The sequence below is a fragment of the Taudactylus pleione genome, unplaced genomic scaffold (genome assembly GCF_031769625.1).
Source record: "Taudactylus pleione unplaced genomic scaffold, aTauple2 ptg000612l, whole genome shotgun sequence".
Lineage (NCBI taxonomy): Eukaryota > Metazoa > Chordata > Amphibia > Anura > Myobatrachidae > Taudactylus > Taudactylus pleione.
The window spans coordinates 1,302,069-1,314,962 of NW_028285014.1; the positions used below are offsets into that span (position 1 = coordinate 1,302,069).

At 33.6% G+C, this 12,894-nt stretch overlaps 5 non-coding genes across 5 annotated transcripts; all 5 read left to right on the forward strand.

The window, feature by feature from the left end:
• The first annotated feature begins 219 nt into the window (after positions 1 to 219).
• On the forward strand, positions 220 to 328 carry TRNAL-CAA (transfer RNA leucine (anticodon CAA)). Its single transcript has 2 exons — positions 220 to 257; positions 283 to 328. It is a non-coding gene; the product is annotated as a tRNA-Leu (tRNA).
• A 3,350-nt stretch (positions 329 to 3,678) lies between these two features.
• Positions 3,679 to 3,787, forward strand: TRNAL-CAA (transfer RNA leucine (anticodon CAA)). Its single transcript has 2 exons — positions 3,679 to 3,716; positions 3,742 to 3,787. It is a non-coding gene; the product is annotated as a tRNA-Leu (tRNA).
• A 2,197-nt stretch (positions 3,788 to 5,984) lies between these two features.
• On the forward strand, positions 5,985 to 6,093 carry TRNAL-CAA (transfer RNA leucine (anticodon CAA)). The gene is made up of 2 exons: positions 5,985 to 6,022; positions 6,048 to 6,093. It is a non-coding gene; the product is annotated as a tRNA-Leu (tRNA).
• Positions 6,094 to 9,443: 3,350 nt separating this feature from the next.
• On the forward strand, positions 9,444 to 9,552 carry TRNAL-CAA (transfer RNA leucine (anticodon CAA)). The gene is made up of 2 exons: positions 9,444 to 9,481; positions 9,507 to 9,552. It is a non-coding gene; the product is annotated as a tRNA-Leu (tRNA).
• Positions 9,553 to 11,748: 2,196 nt separating this feature from the next.
• Positions 11,749 to 11,857, forward strand: TRNAL-CAA (transfer RNA leucine (anticodon CAA)). The gene is made up of 2 exons: positions 11,749 to 11,786; positions 11,812 to 11,857. It is a non-coding gene; the product is annotated as a tRNA-Leu (tRNA).
• Positions 11,858 to 12,894: the final 1,037 nt, after the last annotated feature.

Genomic DNA, 12,894 nt, shown 5'->3' on the forward strand with positions numbered 1-12,894 from the left:
CAACAGTAATTTTGAAGGATAACACTTTAGCTTGAGCCATTTTTCCTAAATAATGTTATTTAAGAAACAGCTTTTAGAGGAAATGCATTAATCGAAGATCTTGATTTAATGAACCCTTTTCCAAAAAGTCAAAATTATTTGTCAAAATCACAATCAAAAATATAAATAGTACAATGATAAACCCTTACAGGAAGCAGGTTTGGATATACTGATGTGCTTGTCAGGATGGCCGAGCGGTCTAAGACACCAGACTCAAGATTCTACTCTTCCAGTTAATGGGAATTCTGGTCTCTGTAAAGAGGCGTGGGTTCAAATCCCACTTCTGACAATATATTCATGCTCTTTGGTTATGTTTTACACTCAAAATGACTGACATTGAGAAGTATGCTCAAGACATCCACAGTCTTTCAATCTTTCCTCTCCCAGACATTTATATCTTGATCCCATTTATTTCTAAGCAATATGAAGCACAATGATTGAATGAATTAAAGGGCATAGAAACTGTTAAAGACCTAAGAATTGATCGATTTTCCCATCTACGTTCCAATCAAGATCAAATTACATTAGACTTAAATTAATTAAATTATTCTTAAATGATAAAGACACTATGATTAGTTATAAAATTCTAACGATCAGTTCATGTAGAAATTGACTGTTGAAATAATGTTTTACATAGAAACAGAATTTGATGGCAGATAAGAACCACTTGGCCCACGTAGTCTGCTCCTTTTCATGTATCCTTTAGGCAACTTCAACCCTATTTGCTCCTTACATTTCTCGTAAGGATATTCTTATGCCTATCCCAAGCATGTTTAAATTGTTTCACCATTTAGCTTCAACAACATCGGATGGGAGGCTTTTCTATTTATCAATTACCCTTTCTGTGAAGTAATTTTTCTTCAAATTTCCTCTAAGTCTACCTCCCTCCATTTTCAGTGCATGTCCTCGTGTTCTTGTACATCTCTTCCTTTGAAGAATAAATATTGTTTGCACAACATTCTTTTAGTATTCAGTAATCTAAACATAAAACACAATAATAATTGGCATCGAAAGTATTTTAAGGCTCTTAGACTTAACATATAACGTGATATACAATTTACTTCTAAGACAAACTAATCTGTTCTGCTAGGATGAAGACCTTAGTAAAGGGTGGCAACAGTAATTTTGAAGGATAACACTTTAGCTTGAGCCATTTTTCCTAAATAATGTTATTTAAGAAACAGCTTTTAGAGGAAATGCATTAATCTAAGATCTTGATTTAATGACCCCTTTTTCAACAAGGCCAAATTATTTGTCAAAATCACAATCAAAAATATAAATAGTAAAATGATAAACCCTAACAGGAAGCAGGTTTGGACATAATGATGTGCTTGTCAGGATGGCCAAGCGGTCTAAGACACCAGACTCAAGATTCTACTCTTCCAGTTAATGGTAATTCTGGTCTCTGTAAAGAGGTGTAGGTTCAAATCCCACTACTGACAATATATTCATGCTCTTTGGTTATGTTTTACACTCAAAATGACCGACATTGAGAAGTATGCTCAGGACATCCACAGTCTTTCAATCTTTCCTCTCCCAGACATTTATATCTTGATCCCATTTATTTCTAAGCAATATGAAGCACAATGATTGAATGAATTAAAGGGCATAGAAACTGTTAAAGACCTAAGAATTGATCGATTTTCCCATCTACGTTCCAATCAAGATCAAATTACATTAGACTTAAATTAATTAAATTATTCTTAAATGATAAAGACACTATGATTAGTTTTAAAATTCTAACGTTCAGTTCATGTAGAAATTGACTGTTGAAATAATGTTTTACATAGAAACAGAATTTGATGGCAGATAAGAACCACTTGGCCCACGTAGTCTGCTCCTTTTCATGTATCCTTTAGGCAACTTCAACCCTATTTGCTCCTTACATTTCTCTTAAGGATATTCTTATGCCTATCCCAAGCGTGTTTAAATTGTTTCACCATTTAGCTTCAACAACATCGGATGGGAGGCTTTTCTATTTATCAACTACCCTTTCTGTGAAGTAATTTTTCTTCAAATTTCCTCTAAGTCTACCTCCCTCCAGTTTCAGTGCATGTCCTCGTGTTCTTGTACATCTCTTCCTTTGAAGAATAAGTATTGTTTGCACAACATTCTTTTAGTATTCAGTAATCTAAACATAAAACACAAGAATAATTGGCATCAAAAGTATTTTAAGGCTCTTAGACTTTACATATAACGTGATATACAATTTACTTCTAAGACAAACTAATCTGTTCTGCTAGGATGAAGACCTTAGTAAAGGGTGGCAACAGTAATTTTGAAGGATAACACTTTAGCTTGAGCCATTTTTCCTAAATAATGTTATTTAAGAAACAGCTTTTAGAGGAAATGCATTAATCTAAGATCTTGATTTAATGACCCCTTTTTCAACAAGGCCAAATTATTTGTCAAAATCACAATCAAAAATATAAATAGTAAAATGATAAACCCTTACAGGAAGCAGGTTTGGATATACTGATGTGCTTGTCAGGATGGCCGAGCGGTCTAAGACACCAGACTCAAGATTCTACTCTTCCAGTTAATGGGAATTCTGGTCTCTGTAAAGAGGCGTAGGTTCAAATCCCACTACTGACAATATATTCATGCTCTTTGGTTATGTTTTACACTCAAAATGACCGACATTGAGAAGTATGCTCAGGACATCCACAGTCTTTCAATCTTTCCTCTCCCAGACATTGATATCTTGATCCCATTTATTTCTAAGCAATATGAAGCACAATGATTGAATGAATTAAAGTGCATAGAAACTGTTAAAGACCTAAGAATTGATCGATTTTCCCATCTACATTCCAATCAAGATCAAATTACATTAGACTTAAATTAATTAAATTATTCTTAAATGATAAAGACACTATGATTAGTTTTAAAATTCTAACGTTCAGTTCATGTAGAAATTGACTGTTGAAATAATGTTTTACATAGAAACAGAATTTGATGGCAGATAAGAACCACTTGGCCCACGTAGTCTGCTCCTTTTCATGTATCCTTTAGGCAACTTCAACCCTATTTGCTCCTTACATTTCTCTTCAGGATATTCTTATGCCTATTCCAAGAGTGTTTAAATTGTTTCACCATTTAGCTTCAACAACATCGGATGGGAGGCTTTACTATTTATCAACTACCCTTTCTGTGAAGTAATTTTTCTTCAAATTTCCTCTAAGTCTACCTCCCTCCAGTTTCAGTGCATGTCCTCATGTTCTTGTACATCTCTTCCTTTGAAGAATAAGTATTGTTTGCACAACATTCTTTTAGTATTCAGTAATCTAAACATAAAACACAAGAATAATTGGCATCGAAAGTATTTTAAGGCTCTTAGACTTTACATATAATGTGATATACAATTTACTTCTAAGACAAACTAATCTGTTCTGCTAGGATGAAGACCTTAGTAAAGGGTGGCAACAGTAATTTTGAAGGATAACACTTTAGCTTGAGCCATTTTTCCTAAATAATGTTATTTAAGAAACAGCTTTTAGAGGAAATGCATTAATCGAAGATCTTGATTTAATGAACCCTTTTCCAAAAAGTCAAAATTATTTGTCAAAATCACAATCAAAAATATAAATAGTACAATGATAAACCCTTACAGGAAGCAGGTTTGGATATACTGATGTGCTTGTCAGGATGGCCGAGCGGTCTAAGACACCAGACTCAAGATTCTACTCTTCCAGTTAATGGGAATTCTGGTCTCTGTAAAGAGGCGTGGGTTCAAATCCCACTTCTGACAATATATTCATGCTCTTTGGTTATGTTTTACACTCAAAATGACTGACATTGAGAAGTATGCTCAAGACATCCACAGTCTTTCAATCTTTCCTCTCCCAGACATTTATATCTTGATCCCATTTATTTCTAAGCAATATGAAGCACAATGATTGAATGAATTAAAGGGCATAGAAACTGTTAAAGACCTAAGAATTGATCGATTTTCCCATCTACGTTCCAATCAAGATCAAATTACATTAGACTTAAATTAATTAAATTATTCTTAAATGATAAAGACACTATGATTAGTTTTAAAATTCTAACGTTCAGTTCATGTAGAAATTGACTGTTGAAATAATGTTTTACATAGAAACAGAATTTGATGGCAGATAAGAACCACTTGGCCCACGTAGTCTGCTCCTTTTCATGTATCCTTTAGGCAACTTCAACCCTATTTGCTCCTTACATTTCTCTTAAGGATATTCTTATGCCTATCCCAAGCGTGTTTAAATTGTTTCAACATTTAGCTTCAACAACATCGGATGGGAGGATTTTCTATTTATCAACTACCCTTTCTGTGAAGTAATTTTTCTTCAAATTTCCTCTAAGTCTACCTCCCTCCAGTTTCAGTGCATGTCCCCGTGTTCTTGTACATCTCTTCCTTTGAAGAATAAGTATTGTTTGCACAACATTCTTTTAGTATTCAGTAATCTAAACATAAAACACAAGAATAATTGGCATCAAAAGTATTTTAAGGCTCTTAGACTTTACATATAACGTGATATACAATTTACTTCTAAGACAAACTAATCTGTTCTGCTAGGATGAAGACCTTAGTAAAGGGTGGCAACAGTAATTTTGAAGGATAACACTTTAGCTTGAGCCATTTTTCCTAAATAATGTTATTTAAGAAACAGCTTTTAGAGGAAATGCATTAATCTAAGATCTTGATTTAATGACCCCTTTTTCAACAAGGCCAAATTATTTGTCAAAATCACAATCAAAAATATAAATAGTAAAATGATAAACCCTAACAGGAAGCAGGTTTGGACATACTGATGTGCTTGTCAGGATGGCCAAGCGGTCTAAGACACCAGACTCAAGATTCTACTCTTCCAGTTAATGGTAATTCTGGTCTCTGTAAAGAGGCGTAGGTTCAAATCCCACTACTGACAATATATTCATGCTCTTTGGTTATGTTTTACACTCAAAATGACCGACATTGAGAAGTATGCTCAGGACATCCACAGTCTTTCAATCTTTCCTCTCCCAGACATTGATATCTTGATCCCATTTATTTCTAAGCAATATGAAGCACAATGATTGAATGAATTAAAGGGCATAGAAACTGTTAAAGACCTAAGAATTGATCGATTTTCCCATCTACATTCCAATCAAGATCAAATTACATTAGACTTAAATTAATTAAATTATTCTTAAATGATAAAGACACTATGATTAGTTTTAAAATTCTAAAGTTCAGTTCATGTAGAAATTGACTGTTGAAATAATGTTTTACATAGAAACAGAATTTGATGGCAGATAAGAACCACTTGGCCCACGTAGTCTGCTCCTTTTCATGTATCCTTTAGGCAACTTCAACCCTATTTGCTCCTTACATTTCTCTTCAGGATATTCTTATGCCTATTCCAAGAGTGTTTAAATTGTTTCACCATTTAGCTTCAACAACATCGGATGGGAGGCTTTTCTATTTATCAACTACCCTTTCTGTGAAGTAATTTTTCTTCAAATTTCCTCTAAGTCTACCTCCCTCCAGTTTCAGTGCATGTCCTCATGTTCTTGTACATCTCTTCCTTTGAAGAATAAGTATTGTTTGCACAACATTCTTTTAGTATTCAGTAATCTAAACATAAAACACAAGAATAATTGGCATCGAAAGTATTTTAAGGCTCTTAGACTTTACATATAATGTGATATACAATTTACTTCTAAGACAAACTAATCTGTTCTGCTAGGATGAAGACCTTAGTAAAGGGTGGCAACAGTAATTTTGAAGGATAACACTTTAGCTTGAGCCATTTTTCCTAAATAATGTTATTTAAGAAACAGCTTTTAGAGGAAATGCATTAATCGAAGATCTTGATTTAATGAACCCTTTTCCAAAAAGTCAAAATTATTTGTCAAAATCACAATCAAAAATATAAATAGTACAATGATAAACCCTTACAGGAAGCAGGTTTGGATATACTGATGTGCTTGTCAGGATGGCCGAGCGGTCTAAGACACCAGACTCAAGATTCTACTCTTCCAGTTAATGGGAATTCTGGTCTCTGTAAAGAGGCGTGGGTTCAAATCCCACTTCTGACAATATATTCATGCTCTTTGGTTATGTTTTACACTCAAAATGACTGACATTGAGAAGTATGCTCAAGACATCCACAGTCTTTCAATCTTTCCTCTCCCAGACATTTATATCTTGATCCCATTTATTTCTAAGCAATATGAAGCACAATGATTGAATGAATTAAAGGGCATAGAAACTGTTAAAGACCTAAGAATTGATCGATTTTCCCATCTACGTTCCAATCAAGATCAAATTACATTAGACTTAAATTAATTAAATTATTCTTAAATGATAAAGACACTATGATTAGTTATAAAATTCTAACGATCAGTTCATGTAGAAATTGACTGTTGAAATAATGTTTTACATAGAAACAGAATTTGATGGCAGATAAGAACCACTTGGCCCACGTAGTCTGCTCCTTTTCATGTATCCTTTAGGCAACTTCAACCCTATTTGCTCCTTACATTTCTCGTAAGGATATTCTTATGCCTATCCCAAGCATGTTTAAATTGTTTCACCATTTAGCTTCAACAACATCGGATGGGAGGCTTTTCTATTTATCAATTACCCTTTCTGTGAAGTAATTTTTCTTCAAATTTCCTCTAAGTCTACCTCCCTCCATTTTCAGTGCATGTCCTCGTGTTCTTGTACATCTCTTCCTTTGAAGAATAAATATTGTTTGCACAACATTCTTTTAGTATTCAGTAATCTAAACATAAAACACAATAATAATTGGCATCGAAAGTATTTTAAGGCTCTTAGACTTAACATATAACGTGATATACAATTTACTTCTAAGACAAACTAATCTGTTCTGCTAGGATGAAGACCTTAGTAAAGGGTGGCAACAGTAATTTTGAAGGATAACACTTTAGCTTGAGCCATTTTTCCTAAATAATGTTATTTAAGAAACAGCTTTTAGAGGAAATGCATTAATCTAAGATCTTGATTTAATGACCCCTTTTTCAACAAGGCCAAATTATTTGTCAAAATCACAATCAAAAATATAAATAGTAAAATGATAAACCCTAACAGGAAGCAGGTTTGGACATAATGATGTGCTTGTCAGGATGGCCAAGCGGTCTAAGACACCAGACTCAAGATTCTACTCTTCCAGTTAATGGTAATTCTGGTCTCTGTAAAGAGGTGTAGGTTCAAATCCCACTACTGACAATATATTCATGCTCTTTGGTTATGTTTTACACTCAAAATGACCGACATTGAGAAGTATGCTCAGGACATCCACAGTCTTTCAATCTTTCCTCTCCCAGACATTTATATCTTGATCCCATTTATTTCTAAGCAATATGAAGCACAATGATTGAATGAATTAAAGGGCATAGAAACTGTTAAAGACCTAAGAATTGATCGATTTTCCCATCTACGTTCCAATCAAGATCAAATTACATTAGACTTAAATTAATTAAATTATTCTTAAATGATAAAGACACTATGATTAGTTTTAAAATTCTAACGTTCAGTTCATGTAGAAATTGACTGTTGAAATAATGTTTTACATAGAAACAGAATTTGATGGCAGATAAGAACCACTTGGCCCACGTAGTCTGCTCCTTTTCATGTATCCTTTAGGCAACTTCAACCCTATTTGCTCCTTACATTTCTCTTAAGGATATTCTTATGCCTATCCCAAGCGTGTTTAAATTGTTTCACCATTTAGCTTCAACAACATCGGATGGGAGGCTTTTCTATTTATCAACTACCCTTTCTGTGAAGTAATTTTTCTTCAAATTTCCTCTAAGTCTACCTCCCTCCAGTTTCAGTGCATGTCCTCGTGTTCTTGTACATCTCTTCCTTTGAAGAATAAGTATTGTTTGCACAACATTCTTTTAGTATTCAGTAATCTAAACATAAAACACAAGAATAATTGGCATCAAAAGTATTTTAAGGCTCTTAGACTTTACATATAACGTGATATACAATTTACTTCTAAGACAAACTAATCTGTTCTGCTAGGATGAAGACCTTAGTAAAGGGTGGCAACAGTAATTTTGAAGGATAACACTTTAGCTTGAGCCATTTTTCCTAAATAATGTTATTTAAGAAACAGCTTTTAGAGGAAATGCATTAATCTAAGATCTTGATTTAATGACCCCTTTTTCAACAAGGCCAAATTATTTGTCAAAATCACAATCAAAAATATAAATAGTAAAATGATAAACCCTAACAGGAAGCAGGTTTGGACATACTGATGTGCTTGTCAGGATGGCCAAGCGGTCTAAGACACCAGACTCAAGATTCTACTCTTCCAGTTAATGGTAATTCTGGTCTCTGTAAAGAGGCGTAGGTTCAAATCCCACTACTGACAATATATTCATGCTCTTTGGTTATGTTTTACACTCAAAATGACCGACATTGAGAAGTATGCTCAGGACATCCACAGTCTTTCAATCTTTCCTCTCCCAGACATTGATATCTTGATCCCATTTATTTCTAAGCAATATGAAGCACAATGATTGAATGAATTAAAGGGCATAGAAACTGTTAAAGACCTAAGAATTGATCGATTTTCCCATCTACATTCCAATCAAGATCAAATTACATTAGACTTAAATTAATTAAATTATTCTTAAATGATAAAGACACTATGATTAGTTTTAAAATTCTAAAGTTCAGTTCATGTAGAAATTGACTGTTGAAATAATGTTTTACATAGAAACAGAATTTGATGGCAGATAAGAACCACTTGGCCCACGTAGTCTGCTCCTTTTCATGTATCCTTTAGGCAACTTCAACCCTATTTGCTCCTTACATTTCTCTTAAGGATATTCTTATGCCGATCCCAAGCGTGTTTAAATTGTTTCACCATTTAGCTTCAACAACATCGGATGGGAGGCTTTTCTATTTATCAACTACCCTTTCTGTGAAGTAATTTTTCTTCAAAATTCCTCTAAGTCTACCTCCCTCCAGTTTCAGTGCATGTCCTCATGTTCTTGTACATCTCTTCCTTTGAAGAATAAGTATTGTTTGCACAACATTCTTTTAGTATTCAGTAATCTAAACATAAAACACAAGAATAATTGGCATCGAAAGTATTTTAAGGCTCTTAGACTTTACATATAATGTGATATACAATTTACTTCTAAGACAAACTAATCTGTTCTGCTAGGATGAAGACCTTAGTAAAGGGTGGCAACAGTAATTTTGAAGGATAACACTTTAGCTTGAGCCATTTTTCCTAAATAATGTTATTTAAGAAACAGCTTTTAGAGGAAATGCATTAATCGAAGATCTTGATTTAATGAACCCTTTTTCAAAAAGTCAAAATTATTTGTCAAAATCACAATCAAAAATATAAATAGTAAAATGATAAACCCTTACAGGAAGCAGGTTTGGATATACTGACGTGCTTGTCAGGATGGCCGAGCGGTCTAAGACACCAGACTCAAGATTCTACTCTTCCAGTTAATGGGAATTCTGGTCTCTGTAAAGAGGCGTGGGTTCAAATCCCACTTCTGACAATATATTCATGCTCTTTGGTTATGTTTTACACTCAAAATGACTGACATTGAGAAGTATGCTCCAGACATCCACAGTCTTTCAATCTTTCCTCTCCCAGAAATTTATATCTTGATCCCATTTATTTCTAAGCAATATGAAGCACAATGATTGAATGAATTAAAGGGCATAGAAACTGTTAAAGACCTAAGAATTGATCGATTTCCACATCTACGTTCCAATCAAGATCAAATTACATTAGACTTAAATTAATTAAATTATTCTTAAATGATAAAGACACTATGATTAGTTTTAAAATTCTAACGATCAGTTCATGTAGAAATTGACTGTTGAAATAATGTTTTACATAGAAACAGAATTTTATGGCAGATAAGAACCACTTGGCCCACGTAGTCTGCTCCTTTTCATGTATCCTTTAGGCAACTTCAACCCTATTTGCTCCTTACATTTCTCGTAAGGATATTCTTATGACTATCCCAAGCATGTTTAAATTGTTTCACCATTTAGCTTCAACAACATCGGATGGGAGGCTTTTCTATTTATCAACTACCCTTTCTGTGAAGTAATTTTTCTTCAAATTTCCTCTAAGTCTACCTCCCTCCATTTTCAGTGCATGTCCTCGTGTTCTTGTACATCTCTTCCTTTGAAGAATAAATATTGTTTGCACAACATTCTTTTAGTATTCAGTAATCTAAACATAAAACACAATAATAATTGGCATCGAAAGTATTTTAAGGCTCTTAGACTTAACATATAACGTGATATACAATTTACTTCTAAGACAAACTAATCTGTTCTGCTAGGATGAAGACCTTAGTAAGGGTGGCAACAGTAATTTTGAAGGATAACACTTTAGCTTGAGCCATTTTTCCTAAATAATGTTATTTAAGAAACAGCTTTTAGAGGAAATGCATTAATCTAAGATCTTGATTTAATGACCCCTTTTTCAACAAGGCCAAATTATTTGTCAAAATCACAATCAAAAATATAAATAGTAAAATGATAAACCCTAACAGGAAGCAAGTTTGGACATAATGATGTGCTTGTCAGGATGGCCAAGCGGTCTAAGACACCAGACTCAAGATTCTACTCTTCCAGTTAATGGTAATTCTGGTCTCTGTAAAGAGGCGTAGGTTCAAATCCCACTACTGACAATATATTCATGCTCTTTGGTTATGTTTTACACTCAAAATGACCGACATTGAGAAGTATGCTCAGGACATCCACAGTCTTTCAATCTTTCCTCTCCCAGACATTGATATCTTGATCCCATTTATTTCTAAGCAATATGAAGCACAATGATTGAATGAATTAAAGGGCATAGAAACTGTTAAAGACCTAAGAATTGATCGATTTTCCCATCTACATTCCAATCAAGATCAAATTACATTAGACTTAAATTAATTAAATTATTCTTAAATGATAAAGACACTATGATTAGTTTTAAAATTCTAAAGTTCAGTTCATGTAGAAATTGACTGTTGAAATAATGTTTTACATAGAAACAGAATTTGATGGCAGATAAGAACCACTTGGCCCACGTAGTCTGCTCCTTTTCATGTATCCTTTAGGCAACTTCAACCCTATTTGCTCCTTACATTTCTCTTAAGGATATTCTTATGCCGATCCCAAGCGTGTTTAAATTGTTTCACCATTTAGCTTCAACAACATCGGATGGGAGGCTTTTCTATTTATCAACTACCCTTTCTGTGAAGTAATTTTTCTTCAAAATTCCTCTAAGTCTACCTCCCTCCAGTTTCAGTGCATGTCCTCATGTTCTTGTACATCTCTTCCTTTGAAGAATAAGTATTGTTTGCACAACATTCTTTTAGTATTCAGTAATCTAAACATAAAACACAAGAATAATTGGCATCGAAAGTATTTTAAGGCTCTTAGACTTTACATATAATGTGATATACAATTTACTTCTAAGACAAACTAATCTGTTCTGCTAGGATGAAGACCTTAGTAAAGGGTGGCAACAGTAATTTTGAAGGATAACACTTTAGCTTGAGCCATTTTTCCTAAATAATGTTATTTAAGAAACAGCTTTTAGAGGAAATGCATTAATCGAAGATCTTGATTTAATGAACCCTTTTTCAAAAAGTCAAAATTATTTGTCAAAATCACAATCAAAAATATAAATAGTAAAATGATAAACCCTTACAGGAAGCAGGTTTGGATATACTGATGTGCTTGTCAGGATGGCCGAGCGGTCTAAGACACCAGACTCAAGATTCTACTCTTCCAGTTAATGGGAATTCTGGTCTCTGTAAAGAGGCGTGGGTTCAAATCCCACTTCTGACAATATATTCATGCTCTTTGGTTATGTTTTACACTCAAAATGACTGACATTGAGAAGTATGCTCCAGACATCCACAGTCTTTCAATCTTTCCTCTCCCAGACATTTATATCTTGATCCCATTTATTTCTAAGCAATATGAAGCACAATGATTGAATGAATTAAAGGGCATAGAAACTGTTAAAGACCTAAGAATTGATCGATTTCCACATCTACGTTCCAATCAAGATCAAATTACATTAGACTTAAATTAATTAAATTATTCTTAAATGATAAAGACACTATGATTAGTTTTAAAATTCTAACGATCAGTTCATGTAGAAATTGACTGTTGAAATAATGTTTTACATAGAAACAGAATTTGATGGCAGATAAGAACCACTTGGCCCACGTAGTCTGCTCCTTTTCATGTATCCTTTAGGCAACTTCAACCCTATTTGCTCCTTACATTTCTCGTAAGGATATTCTTATGACTATCCCAAGCATGTTTAAATTGTTTCACCATTTAGCTTCAACAACATCGGATGGGAGGCTTTTCTATTTATCAACTACCCTTTCTGTGAAGTAATTTTTCTTCAAATTTCCTCTAAGTCTACCTCCCTCCATTTTCAGTGCATGTCCTCGTGTTCTTGTACATCTCTTCCTTTGAAGAATAAATATTGTTTGCACAACATTCTTTTAGTATTCAGTAATCTAAACATAAAACACAATAATAATTGGCATCGAAAGTATTTTAAGGCTCTTAGACTTAACATATAACGTGATATACAATTTACTTCTAAGACAAACTAATCTGTTCTGCTAGGATGAAGACCTTAGTAAGGGTGGCAACAGTAATTTTGAAGGATAACACTTTAGCTTGAGCCATTTTTCCTAAATAATGTTATTTAAGAAACAGCTTTTAGAGGAAATGCATTAATCTAAGATCTTGATTTAATGACCCCTTTTTCAACAAGGCCAAATTATTTGTCAAAATCACAATCAAAAATATAAATAGTAAAATGATAAACCCTAACAGGAAGCAAGTTTGGACATAATGAT